Source organism: Onychostruthus taczanowskii, unplaced genomic scaffold (assembly GCF_017590055.1).
Source record: "Onychostruthus taczanowskii isolate IOZ18803 unplaced genomic scaffold, ASM1759005v1 scaffold4, whole genome shotgun sequence".
In the NCBI taxonomy this organism is placed as follows: Eukaryota; Metazoa; Chordata; class Aves; order Passeriformes; family Passeridae; genus Onychostruthus; species Onychostruthus taczanowskii.
The window spans coordinates 297,125-311,586 of NW_024501459.1; positions in this window are offsets into that span (position 1 = coordinate 297,125).

Below are 14,462 nucleotides of genomic sequence, written 5' to 3' on the forward strand. Positions count from 1 at the left end.
TATTTTATCACCTTGGAGCACTGAAACTACTATACCCAAATTCTGTTGTGATTTCTGGTGCGTTGTGTACCCATTTGTTAAGGTTACTCAATCTTTTTCCTGTCCTGTAAGGCTCTGATGCTGTGTTATTAATATTGGGCCACTACAGCACATGAGAAAAGAAAGCTGATCAGTATCAGGGAGGAAATTACATTTCTGCCCAGTTAGCTGGAGTACCCAACACATGATTCACACTGATGACACTTTGTACTGCTTCTCTAAGTTATTCCTCATCCAGTACCAGTGCTTAGGAGAACAGTAAATACCTGATCTGGCATGCAGTCTGTGCAAACAGAGTTATCCCTTCCAAACTTCTAGAACAAATCTGAAGCCATCCGTGAGCTGTCCTACTTCAGTGCCTTTCATCCTCCAGCTGTGGCACTTCAATTCCCAGTTGCTAAGCACCTAGGGCCTCACATGATTTCTCTTGGAATCAAAACTTAAGATAATTAGTCCTCAAGCCTTTAAAATCCATCAGCTTTATTATTAAACTGATGAACTGTGAAGTCTTACCCTGTTGTGTATAATCTCCCTCCTTCAGAGCAGTTCAGCTGATGCACCACAGAAGCTGCCCAGCTCCAGGTTGTCCACACTTTCACTATGAAACACAAAACGTGTGTCCTCTGTGACTCACTGCCACTGAACTAGGGCTGCCATGGATCTGTGAATAATGCAGGAACTCACAAATAAGCAGGACTTTGTAAATAACATACTGCCACTGCTGGTGGTAACAACATTCCTCCAGGAGAGGCAAAACTATGTACCACAGTTCTGGCATCTCAAGCACTATGTCTCCATGAGATGTGAAAATATCAGGGGTGTTTTATAACTTTTAGCAAAGGCTTTAATAGCAGCTAAAAACCCTGGGACTTACTTTCATATCATCACTGGGACTAGTAACAGCAGAATTCGCATGGGTGAGTGTGTCTCCTAGCTGACACACCACAGATCATGGCGTTGCTACAAAACATGTTACCAGTCACGTTTGAACTCATGGCTTAGGGAATCAACATATCTGGAGGTAGGGAACACATGATTATATCAATATCTGAAGATATCTTTCTCCTTCTATGTGGTGTTAAGTGTCCATGGTATCTTCCCCACACCAGAGACAACAGTCCCTGCAGTACACAGCCTCACCTATTTAATATGTCCCAAAACTGTTCAGGAACATGAATCCTGATCTATCTAGAAGAAAGTCAGCACAGTTTACTCACAGCTACACATTCCCTTACCACCAAATGGGGTTTCTCCTCTATTTCTCTCCATTTTTCCTCACTGCAAACAATGTACTGAACAATTATTGTTTAGTGTCCTGTGAACTTCAGGGCTAATTTAAATGTATTTTTCATTGTTTCTGAAATGTGCATGTTGGTGGACAGTTTTTTGTCTTATATGTGTTTTTTCTTTCTATTACTGCTATTTCCCAAGGTTTTTTTGCTGACATTATTTTCTGATTTACTTAGGAACCTGCTTCTAACACTATTACATGGCCAGAACAGGTGATACGATAATCCAAAGGAAGGTTTTCCTGTAAATGATCTCACCGATGCACAAACACCCAGATGAGAGAGCTGGGTACACATCTACCACAGGGTACGACTTTTAACTGTCTAGAAACTATTGATACTGTACATAAACCTCTCATATCTACATGTGTGCTGCCAACTCCTCATCGTTGTGGTGTTAGAAAACTTCAGAAAACAGAAGAATCCCACCCCATCTTTGGCTGATAACAATGGAGATAACTGCTCCATTGGATACTGCTGCTTCCAGGCTAACTTTCACAATAGCAGGTTCAACTCAGCTATCTAGGAAACAACTCCCTCATTTCTCCTTTTTCCACAATCATGTGCTGGCTCCCAGAGGAAATGAAAGAAGCCAGCTCAGCCCTAGAACAAGGATAACCATTGTTCCACAGCTCTCCAGCAGAACCAATGAGCCTGGCATCAACTCAAAGTAGTTTGAGGCACAAACACTCCTGTGGCTGCAGAAGATGCAGCAAGATTCTTGCAAAGCTTGCTTGGCCCCAGCACCCCATAAACATACCTACAGTCATTCCAGAGAGAAGCTGGCTTCAGGTCCAAGCTAGTCATGTGCGTATTTCTCCCTGCTTTTCCATTAATGAACTCCACAAGAGCTGCAAAGAAAGAATAGCAGGGTCTTGCAATCCCTAGAGGGGTCTAGGACTTGGAAAACTGGGCAATCTAGCAAAGGAGAGTTGAGAGTTGGCCATGGATGAAGAGCTTCAAGGTGATCCGTTTCAAGAACAGTGCATTGGGTGAAAGTCCGAATTTTCAAGTGTGGTTACGCTGAAAAGAAAAATGTCATTTGAAAATAAAGGGAAAAAAGAAAAAAAAAAGGAATGGAAGTAAATATGTTGATCTGTAAAAAATAAAAAGAGGAGGGTGGAAGAAAAAAACACAAGAACCTCGCTTTTATCAGCCACAGATCTCCTCTCTTCTTGTCAGAAGATACAAAAAGGTTAAGTGCTGCTATCAAGGAAGAAACATTTTGTGTATTTTCTTCTCCTCCTGCTCTCCTACTATCAAATATTCTATTTAATTCGTTTTCCCAAATTCAATAAAGTGAAATAATTATGTTACTTGATTTTGTACTTTGTCATTTCTGTTCAATTATCAGAAAAGTGGTCTATTACTGGCAGTTGAATGTTACACAAATTACAATATGAGGAAAATCTGTGTTTGGGGGGAAATTCTTCCCTATCGAACAAAAGAACAAGAATTATATTCACCATAATTTGTTACTGGACTAGTACAGAGTTCAACAAAACAAGTTCAATTTACATTAAATATTTGATCTGGTTGCTGGGCAATTCAAAAAGTAAGGATTTTATAAGATTTTTTTTAAACAGAAGTCTAACATTTCTCAATTTAGCCAGCTTTTCAAATGTATCTGTTCTGCAAACTGAATAGCTGAAGAGGAGAGTCTTGCAGATGGAAGACACAGATATAGCTACAGAAGAGATATAAAAAATAATTTATTTGATTTATAGTCTCTTTCTACTTTTTTGTGTTCTTGTAGCTTGAGAAATGCTTGGCTGAGTAAAGTTCTACAGTTCTTTATTTTGGGGAAATACTTATTCTGTTTTAATAAATCATGGTTTTCCCATTTTTCCTTCATAAATCAGGGAAGTGAAGGAATCCTATTACTTTTCTTCCATGAACAGCAAGATGATGGAGTCTCTATTGTTTGTGTTATGACTAAAGTCAACAGTATTATCCGTGAAAAAGTTTCTTTTTGAGATGCACCCAGAGACCAGTTCTCTTCTGCAGCCAAGAGGTGTGGACTCAGCGCCCCTCAGCATGGAGGAGGAGATTGCTGCTCTCAGCCAGAGCTGCAGAGGCTGGGGAGGATATTCTCTGGGGTAATAAGACCAGCTCCTGTGTGATTAGGTGTTAACCTCCCTGTTAACCAGCTTGTTCCTTCTGCTGACAGACATTAATGCTACTCAACCCCTGGACCTCCACTTTTCTGTTTCTGTCTCTGTTCTCACAAGAGAAAATATAAAATGCTGTGCACTTCAGCTGACCTTAGCTTTGTGAGATACTGAATGTTCACCCCATTCCGTTGTAATCTTAATGCAATTTGTTAGAGAAAATAGAGCCTTCTTTCCACTACCTACCAATAATGCACACCTAGCACTAGCATTGGATAGGGAATACTCTAACCACTTCTCAGAGCAGATGTAACTAGCCAGTCTTTCCCCCAGTGAGCAGTTCTGTGTCTCCATCAAAAGCAATCTCTTCATAAAATTAAATCCACTTTGTTCAGTGACTGAGCCAACTGCTCTCCAAAGCCAAAGAGTTGCTGCTGCTAGACTCCCACACCTTGCTGCTGTTCTCCTTCTTTACAGAGCTGAAGATCAGATGATTTCTCTCTTATGTACTATATGATTGTAGTGGACATAAGGGTTGGCAGGGTTATCAGAAGACTGGATAAGCACATCTAGACCAACCCTTACCACCTGCATTTAGCCAGACTTGACTTTTGAGACTATGGTAAGAAAGAAGGTCAAGGTGAAGGAAGGGAAGAGGGAGACTGAAGAGGCAGAGGCAGGGCTGAAGGCAGTCCCAGGATACCTCCTCAGGTACAGAATGGATTAGGGTGGTTTGCTGTGGGGGTATGAGGAGAGGAAGCCATGACGAGATCTGGGCTCCAAAAGGACCAGCACCTTGTTGGTCTTTTTTGCTCATGTCCTCACAGCTCACTCTGCCAGCTTTTGCAGTCAGGGTTACAAAAAGGGTGTAGAGCAGAGCCCAGGTTTCTGCAGAGTACCCTGTGGAGCTAACCACAGGATTCTGCTCAGAAGGAACTGGTTTCTCCTCCTTCACAAAGCCCTAATGGCCACCTTACCCCAGTCTCAACCTTGCTCCACGAGGCCAGGAGAAACTCAAGCCTGAGCTGTGGGCTCTTTCCAGCCACCCTGAAATTACTATGTTTTCCCAGTCAGCTTTGTCCAAAGAAGCTGGGTTCCACTGCACCTCCTGTCCCAAAGGCCAGCCACAGCCCTCCAGGAGTACCTCGGGGTCAAGACTAGCTGTGCCCCAGACAACAAATTCCTCTTGCAGCCCTCAGCTTCCTTTGGTAGCTGCCTGCCAGCCCCATATCCACTATCACTCTGCTCCTCCTCATCTTGCTCTAACCTGAATTCCAACTCAAACTGGCCCAGTCTCTGACCAGTTCCCCTATAGCAGGAGATCATTCTGTGTTTTTCCCTGACTGAACCTGGAACTAAACCCCTAACCCTAACCCCAGACTGACACCTCAGCCAGGCACCTAGCCATGGCCCAGACTGCTTCAAAGGAGAATTGACCTTGCAGCTCTCAGGTTCTGTCCCTAAATTAAAGCCTTTCTCTCATTTCCTTTATTAACCCTCAAGTATATAGGGTAAAAATTAAACTTAGGGCAAGAAGAAGGCTTCTTGCTGAAAACATGACAAACTTTTTCCTAGCCCAATAACCAGCTGGGAATCTCAAATCTCTGCAGCAGTCTCCAGAGAACCCAAATGTCTCTTGGTACACTCACCTGGTCTCCAAAGCCAAAGAGCTGGTAACAGGAAAAAAAAGAAACCAACCAGTGAATTAATAAGCAGCATTTCATGACATCTTGCTTGGTTTACAGCATTTCCTGTACTCTCAAATCAAGGATTCTGGGAATAGAAGAGGAGGCAAAATACTGGAACAGAGCGTACACAGCAAAAATAAATTGGGTCCTTTCATGATGCTATTATCAGAGCTGCACAACCGTGCTCCAGAGAGGCTGCAGGTCAGCTCCTCAGCTGCTGCAGCCCGAGCAGAGCAGGGCACACCAGGGCGAGCTGCCCACGCTCCCCGGGGCCCCTCTGTGTGCAGGAGGCAGCAGGGCAGCAGCTGGCACACACCGCTCTGTGCAGCAGCAGCAGCAGCTCTCACAGCATTCGCTTCAGATCTGCAATATGGACCCACATAACCTGTTTATTACAATTAAATGCTCATTTTATCTTTACTGCCTACCACCAAAAGCGCAGATCAAGTCTAATAGACTGTTTAAAACATAATCCTCACTGCAATTGTATTTATATTGATGCTACAAAACTGTATAATTATTGCTTCATTTTTTAAATTGTTAATTACCATATTTCTCTTTATCTTTTCTTTCTAATGAAAAAAGGGTGAGGCGTAGTATTGCATTTTATTTAAATGGTATGCTCTGTCTCACCCCTCCAAAATGTATGGTGTATTCTAAGCCTGTGGTCCTGCCCTGAACCATCCTGTATCTGTAATCCCATTGGTCCAAATCTGATTCCGCGCCCACTTCAATTCCCCTCTTAAGCTGTGCTAGTGAAATCAGACTCTCTCTTAGCCCTTCTCCTCCTCTCTTGCCCTTTCCCTCCCCTAGGCTCTCCCTCCCTTTGCCCCTCCTTTCCCCTTCTCCCCCAGTAACCATGCTGTTCCCGGGGATGGGACCCCCAATAAACCCTCATCTGCTCAGCACCCTGAGAAGCCGTGTGGAGTCTCCTTGCCTGCCTGCTGCTGCCAGCCAGCTCACAGCCTAGGGGCCCTCTGGGGACTCCCCGGGGACTCCCCCAAATGAACTACATCAACAGCGCCTCCCTCCACACGTGCAACTGGATCCAGGCTTGGTTTTAGATGGACTCAGTCCTCACCTAGAAGTGAAAAAAAAGCCAATGACACACATCACCAGGTTGAGAAAGGTTTCTGTGCTCTGCACGTCTGTAATACACAAAGAAGCGAAATCCTTAAATTTTATACCAATGTGAGGAGCTTTTTTTTCTCCAGAGTAAAGATAAGATAATTATACGAAGACTTTTATGAAGATTCATAGGACTGAGCCCTTTAGTGGAAGGAGCTGTGCCATAACAAAATATTATGGTATATCAGCTTTGCAATAGTTCAGAATTTAATTGATTCACACTTTTTTGAATTGACTAACACTTTTATACTGAATTGTAGCATTAGGCAATTAAGAATTATGTTGTCTCTAGCGATTTAAGGTGTTAGATTCAAATCACAGATACATAGGTTGGAAGAAACATAAATGTCCTATCTCCATTGAGGAAGAATCAATTCTGTACCACATTCATGAATGAAGCTTGCCTGTCTTGTTCTTCTAAAACTTTGATAATGAGAATTCTTTAAGAAACCTCTTCAAATCCTGAGATATACTGAGAAAATGATGATCTAACATACATCTCTCTTGCTGCAAATCAATTTTCATCTTTTTGTTGGCATGGAGACGACTTGATGTTTCTCCGCAAATCTTTTACGCAGGTGAAGAATTCTACCAGGTCATCTCTTATTTTTCTTTTTTCTAGATTAAATAAATATAATCACTCCTCTTACTCTTCTCTAGCTATTTTTACTTTATATTTTTTCTTATAGTATTCCAAACTGGGCGCACAACCTGAATAATTAGTGCTGAGAAGCACGGAGTAATTATCCTTATATTCACCAGAATTACATTTGTTCAGCTCATGGGACAGTGAAGTCATTATGGGGGCGAATGTTTTTCCAGCAGCATTATACCATTGACTCATCCTCAGTTCATGACTGACTGCAGGACTCAGAGCCTTGGCTCCAGTACCACTGCCTGGCCAGCTATTCTCCATTTCACACCTCTGCATTTGACTTCTTCCCTCTAAGAGGAGTCCTCTGCATTCTTTATTGAATTTGATCTTATTGATTTCAGAGCATTTCACCAGTGTAGCAAGATTGTTTTAAATTCTAATCCTGTTTGCCAAAGTGCTCACAAAGCCTTCCACCTCAATGTCATCCACAAATTTTACCCTCCATACAAATCATTACTCCCATCCAAGTCATTAATGAAGGCACTAAGTAAAACTGACCCCAGACAGACCCTTGTGGGACCTCACTTACAGTGCTCCCCTGGTTTGACAGTGAATCATTGATAGTTACTCTGAACAAGTGGTATTTCAAGCACTCGTGCCCCTACCAGACTGCAGAGTGATTTTAGCCTGGCCTCTTTTCTTTGTTTTGGGGGGTTTTTTTGGTTTAGTTTTTTTTTTTTTTTTTTTTTTTGGGGTTTTTTATATCAGCTGATCCGCCCCGGCGGCGGCTTTTGGGGTTTTGCATTGTCCACTATAACAACATCATGCAGGACTACATCAAGAGCTTTGAAAAAGCCTTACTCACATCTGAGCTTGCCGTACACCAACAGGCAGGTCAGGGATGCCCAGTATACACAGTTTATCCTTGCAGTATCCTTGCAGTTAGATTGTAGTAGATTGAATCTGCCTTACCTATGCAGGCAGCAGATCAACTTCTCCTAACAACACACAGCAGGGTTCTGATCACCTTCCCCCAGACCCCAGTCAAAGGGTAGGGAGGGATTCACCAGTATGCAGGATCTTTGTAGCACTTGTCCAGTAAATCCAGCACCCACAGGAAGGGATGAACTTGTGCAGACATTAAGTGTTTTGTGGGGTAAAAACTTCTCAAAACACAAGGGGAAAGCATGGCACCCTTCTGCATTCCTCTGAGAGACATCATGTCACCATCAGCAATAGGGGTAGGTGCCTATGGCACCAGGCTCTTGATCCTAAAGAAGGGCTTAGATCTATTTAATTGGATTTATTTGTCAAAAGTCTTTGCTGCCTCGCTGTATTCTGCCTGTTTAGGAACAAACTGTACTTGCTTCAAAATGTTTCTTAGTGACAGTCGTAGCCTGACTCCCCTAAAAGTCACCATTTTCTTAATTTTCACCTTTTTAATGACAGGTACTACATTTATTCACTGAGATTTTTCTTCTAGCAGCTGTCAAAGATCACTGTTAGTGCTTTTAAGACCGCTACAGTGCTTTAAATTTGCCAGCGTAAAGCTCAGTGGGCCTGACTGACTTCTACATTCCTTAAATGTCTAAAAGGTTTTCTGTCCTTTTGGACTTTTCTACACAGCTGTTAAAATGAAGCATGCTAAGTTTCTGGGTACCACCTTGATTGTGACTGGAAACCACTGATTGTGTCAATCTCCATGTCACCTCCTTTTTTGTCTTGCTCCCCACTAAGCAACAGACCTTCCTTTGGCCTTCCCCCATTTCTAGAATCCTTTCAGACTTGTCATTACAATTTGTTCCCTCTGACTCATTTTGTGCCTTTCTGCATCCTTCCTTTCAGGCAGCCTTTGTCCCTGTGTTCCTTTCTGTGCAGTCGCTTTTGTGTGATCCCAGTATTGTTTACTCTGCAAGGTGAACCTGTAGTGCTAGGGCTCAGTGCAGCCACAAGGACAGAAGAGAGGCTGTTCACTCACACAGCATCTCCCTGATACATAACATAGTGTGCACACAACTGACAAAGCTGTTCTACCTTCTTTAGAGCCAGATGTAGATGAATTCATGGACTTGTTATCCTCTCAAGATCGTACAGCTTCACATTCACATTCTGCATGTGCTTGTGTTTGAAGTGTGGGCTACCATTGTTTCAAGTGTCTGCTCCCATAAATAACTGTCTTGTAACTATTTTAGGAAGTACAAATACACCTGCCTCCCACAAGGATAGCTCCCATTTTTCCCTTGGAAGTCTTAAGGCATTTACAAGGGACCACCACCTTTTCCTGTTGCAGGTAGAGGTACAGAAAAGAAAGGGCTGTGCCAAGGGCAACACTCAGCTCAAACTAGGTTAGGAAGTCAAACCAGTTGCCAAATCCCCATGGCACATTCTTGCATGCAGCAGCATTACAGGTGAACCACTGACTTTCCTCAGTATGTGTAGAGGTCTAGGTGGTACACGTGTAACTTCACTTCCATTTTAAAAGGCTGCATAATATTTCGCTGCTTGGCACAGACTGCAGCAATGTGCCAATGAAGTCTCTGTAAAAAACCTGTATATTGCTCCACAGTATCATTACAATAGCCAGCTTTTAAACTCACTAAAGTAACACTTTAGCATTTTCAGGACATAGAACACAACAGCACAGTAATGCACCACGAAAGTACATTAATGCAAACAACACTCATAAACTTGCTTATACTGGCTGACAATAATTGTCTAGTACAATGTCTTCACTCTCTTGAAAGACGACTTCCAGCTCTAGAATGTATAATTTATTTAACATTAATTCCTAAAAGAGAATTAAATATTTTACTATTGTAACTGGTGATCTTGGCAGTTTTATCCTCTCAGACAACCTGAAATCCAATTGTTTGAAATACTGGTTGGTGAAAAATCACTCAGCTTCCTCACAGCCTCCCATGGAATGCATTTGGCAGTCTTTCACACAGTTTTACTCCTCTCAGATTCCCTTCAGACTCATTATATTCTCTGGCAGACGGGCTGGACTCTTAGGGTGAGGGTAGGAGCCTGTTGGAGCTCAGCTGAGAAGCAGTCACACCACAGCACCACTAAAACAACACAAAGCAGGTGTCTCCTGGTGTCCCCAGCCATGAGTAACAGCCAGTCACACTCGCCACTGAAAATATTTTAAACTCCTCTTGGAGTAAAGTCATACTCTCAGAAGGTCCTTCAGAAGTGGAAGATGTGAATAGTCTCCTCATTTTGCCAGCAAATAAAGGTCTAAATAAACATCTAATACAGCGTGACGTCTCTGGAACTGCCATCGCATCCTGAATAAAACTCACGCAATACAACAAAGCTACTAATTTAGTATCAGACTTAATCACAATTATAACTTCCAAGTCATTAAGAAAGCCCAATTAAACCCATAATCTGGTGCTAAACAGTCAACACAGTTTCATTCTTCCAAGGAGTGCATAAATAAAATTATTAATGAAAAAAAGCACAGCAAAACAGTGCATAAAGTGTTTTGTAGTTCTCTGCCTGCTAAAATCTTTAATTTCTGTCTAGCAGAAATCCTGCTTCTTCCTTGTTACATCTCAGTGTTAAGCACTACATTTTTCCAGAGTGAAGTATGGACTTTATTCTCTGACTGTAATGAGTCAAGGAAACCACTAATGCACAGTGTCAGTATTTTTACCATTATTATCTGTATTCTGGCATTTCCAACAAGTCAAAGATCATACTAATGATGATGTATCTAAAGGTCCAGTTCAGATAATGTACCCAATGGAACAAATTCAGTTTACTATTTGATTTCACAGGTGCTTAATCATACAAAACGATGCCTGGTTGGCACAGTGATAGATGAACTGGGGACAGATTAGATTTGTTAATGCTGACATTAAGATCAGCACTGTCTAGTGTGATTCCTGCTCTCATTACACTCTTGGATGTAGGAGGTGTGATCTCTCATTCTTCAGCAGTGGGGTGATGTGCAATTAGGAACCCCAGAATGTGACACTGAATGGTGGGAGTGCTGCTTGGTCAAAATATGTCATTATCATGTCTGTCATCTTTGTTGTTAGAGAGCCATTTATGTTATCCAAGAGGAAATCAGCTGAGCATGGAAAACCTGAGGACTGTTACAGATCTCATGGTTTTTTAATGTTACTAAATGCAAATTGTAGAAAAGACAGTAAAAGCTTTGTAAATTCCTTCATGAATTGGTGGCTGGAAAGAAGGGCTAGTCAATGTGTGATAGGACAGCTTGTTTAGAAGTTGTGACAGAAAAAAACTTTAGGAATGCAGAACTATTTTGAACTTCAAACAGAACAACAGCTAGCCATACTTGAGACACTTGCCTTGTGCTGGAAGGGAACAAGACAAGCCACACAGTAGAGGCGCAAATTAGACTTCTGTTTTGTTTTTTTGGTTTGTTTTTTTTTATGGATGAGACATCTTAAAAACTCAAGGTGAAAGATAATAGGGCAACTAGAAAAGAACCTGTTGTTAAATTTGCCCTATAATTACATTTTAAGTTTAAATTACTCCCAGTCATTCCCATTTTCCAACCTTGTAATTAGAAGCTTGACCTCATGCCCGGCTGGATTGAACCTCTAATTTGATTAATGTTTGTACTTGACTAGTGTTGATGACAAGCCCAGGTGAAGCTAATAAACATGAGAGAATCCAAACGCATCTATACAAAGGGGCATAAAGGGTTTTCTGGAGAAATGGCTCCCCAAGGTATTTATAAAGGCTCAATACATGGAACGTGCTGCTTTGCAGGTACAAAAATTAATGGGGGGTAGGGGACGTAGGGTGGGGACCAGAGTTTTCAGGTGTTTGATTGCAGAAAGCAGCCTGCTCTGGTAGACACAGGCCAATAACTCTCTGCAGGGGACAGAGAGCTGAAATATATCTCACAGTTGCAGGAAGCACTCAGACTGCTCCTTAACAACCCTGCATTTGAATTTATACCATCAGCATGTCCATGAAACTGTCCGAAAAGCAGCATTTTCACTTTGCAGAGGCTTCCCCTTTCGGTTTGGTTTTCATTTAGTTTTCATCAATTTCAAGCAAATCCAGAAACTTTTTTTGCTCTTGCAAACTGAACATTCAAGGAAAGCTTCACTTAGAATATGCTGATTTACCATGTACCCTAAACAAAACAACCTTCCTTATGTAGTAGAAGCTGTGTCAGGCAGGTACACTTGTCTGTCTCAAGACTGCTAACCACACTTAGAGCATCATCAACTCCTTAAGTCTTGCTCCTGTGGTGCTTTGACAGGAATCAAAGCATTTTTCTATGGGAATTCTGCCTTCCATGTTGTTGTTGAAAAGCAGCTTGCTAACTGTAGTCTCAGTCCTCCTTGAAAACATTTCTTCTTCTGCCATGCACAGTCCATCCCAGTCAGGTCTGTGACCCGTGGAGTGTGGAGTCCATTGCTCACTCAGCCTTGGAAGGGCATGTTCCAGAGAATGAAAGATTAAGATTCATTGTGGCAAAACTGCCTATAAGTGCAAATAATTTAGCACTATGTTAAAACAGTGATTAATTTAGCCCATAATTTCAAGAAATGAAGCAACACTCCCTGACAAAGCCTCAAAGCTATAATTTATAATAACAGCCCTCCCAGTTAGCAGCCTAAAGAGCTCTCTTCAGTCCTGTTAATGTCTTCACTGAACTCCCTACGGAGCATCAAGGTCTCCTGGTATATTCTCCTGTGAGCTGTAAACAGAGATTTTAAGGACAGGTTCTCCTGTGGTCTGATCTGTTTTACATGTCACTCTTCCTTTTCAGTAAGGTTACTGACACTTAAACATCCCTGCTGGAACACAAGTCTTCTCCCTACCTCATCATTACAGGGACAAAATCCCTGGTTGCAGGCTCATTCATTTCATCCTCTGTGGTGCTGCCTTTTCCCATGTGTTTTTCTGTTATATTGTGATAATAATAATCAGCTTCCATAACTGATACAATCTGCAGACACAAAGACTTCCCTGCTAGCTTTCCATCACCCACCACATCTCATTTTGAGCTCCCATTTCAACCTGTGTGTCCTCCATGACCTCATACCTTACATCACCTGTTGTGTCACCTCTCATGCACTCCGTCCCTCCCACATTCCCAGTGTGTCTCACCAAGCCAGAAGGTACCAGCAGGCCACTCTGTGGTACCAACTATGCCTGAATCACATTTCCATCCTTTTCTCACCCCTCCTTCCCACTGCTCCAGCAGTGTGAGGAGGCCAGTACCAGAAAGTGCTATGAGAGTGAGAATTCAGCATCGCCTGTGCCTTTCTCTTAAGACTTTTTAAATGAGGATTACTATGCTTAATGTTTGCATGAAGGAGGGTAGAGTAATGCCCTAGCTATCTAACCAGGCATGCTTGAGCTTCCAGTATGATCAAACCTTCCTCTTTTCTTTTTCTTGTTTGTTTGGCTTTTTTTCCAGTCAGAAATGCAGTCTCTTCATGTTGCTTTCAGATTGGACAAAGCATCAGTCCCAATATAGGACTGATGCAGAAGTAAAGCCTTCAACCTGCCTGGCACCATGTGATTAGGAGCATTTAGATCCTTAAACATTATCCCAGCTCAAGATTTTAAGTATAGAGCTAAAGAGTTATACATATTGTGGTTTTTGTTAAGTGGATGGGAAAATCCGTGAAAACTGAAGATGAAAAACCCCACCCAAGTTCCAAATGTTGTTTCTTTAAAGACTATGCATTGCATTTCTAATGCAGATAGTTGTGTCTTATTTAAAGGTGATGATGGTTGAAGATGAAAGGAAACCTGAGGCTGCTACTCTGAAAGGCGCTGAATTTTCCTCTCAGGTACCTGTGTATTAAGCCTACATGGTTAATCCCTATGGCTTATCTGACCAGTTAGGGAAAAATAAGTGGGTCACAGAAACCGAGCGCTGGAGACCATTTCTCCAGCAAACCCAAATGCGCACATTTTGAGAACCGCAAGATGAGCAGAAGCTTTTGCAGCTCTTCACTCCCGGCAGCAGGGCTACCCCATGTGCTGGGAAGGCTCCCGCACACCCACCACACGCCAACCTCTGCTCTCAGCAGCGAGCCGCGCTGAGCCGAGCATGTGCCCCGGCACCGGCACCTGCAGTTCGCGGCTCTCGGGAAGGGCTGCAGCGGCGGCCCGCATGAAGGGCTCCTTCCCCGGTACCTCCCCGGCCGGCCGTGCCGCTGCCAAAGTTGCGCTCCGCGTTGCGCTCCGTTCTGCGCCCTGCAGCGGGACCGCCGGCCGGGATGGTGGGTGCTACTGGGGACCCCCGCTCGGGGCTGGGACCCACAGCGGGGACTCCCGGGGACCCCCGCCCGTGCTGGGGCGCATGCCGGGAACCCCCTCCCGGGGCGGGATGCCTTCCCCGGTGCCTGCCCCACGACCGGCTGCTGCGGCACGGACTGATCGCCCCCCGCCGCGGGCACGGCGCCCACCCAGCCCGGCCCGGGGCAGCGCCGGTTCAGACGCGCGGGTTGGGCACCGTGGGAGGCTGGCACGGTGCGCATCCCCCTCCTCGCCCGCTCCTGGGGGAGACGCGGCGTCGCGCCCACCTCCTCCCGCGGGCAGACCCCGCCCTCCCCTGGAAAAGGGGATGACATCATCCCTCTCCCCCGCTCGCCCCGCC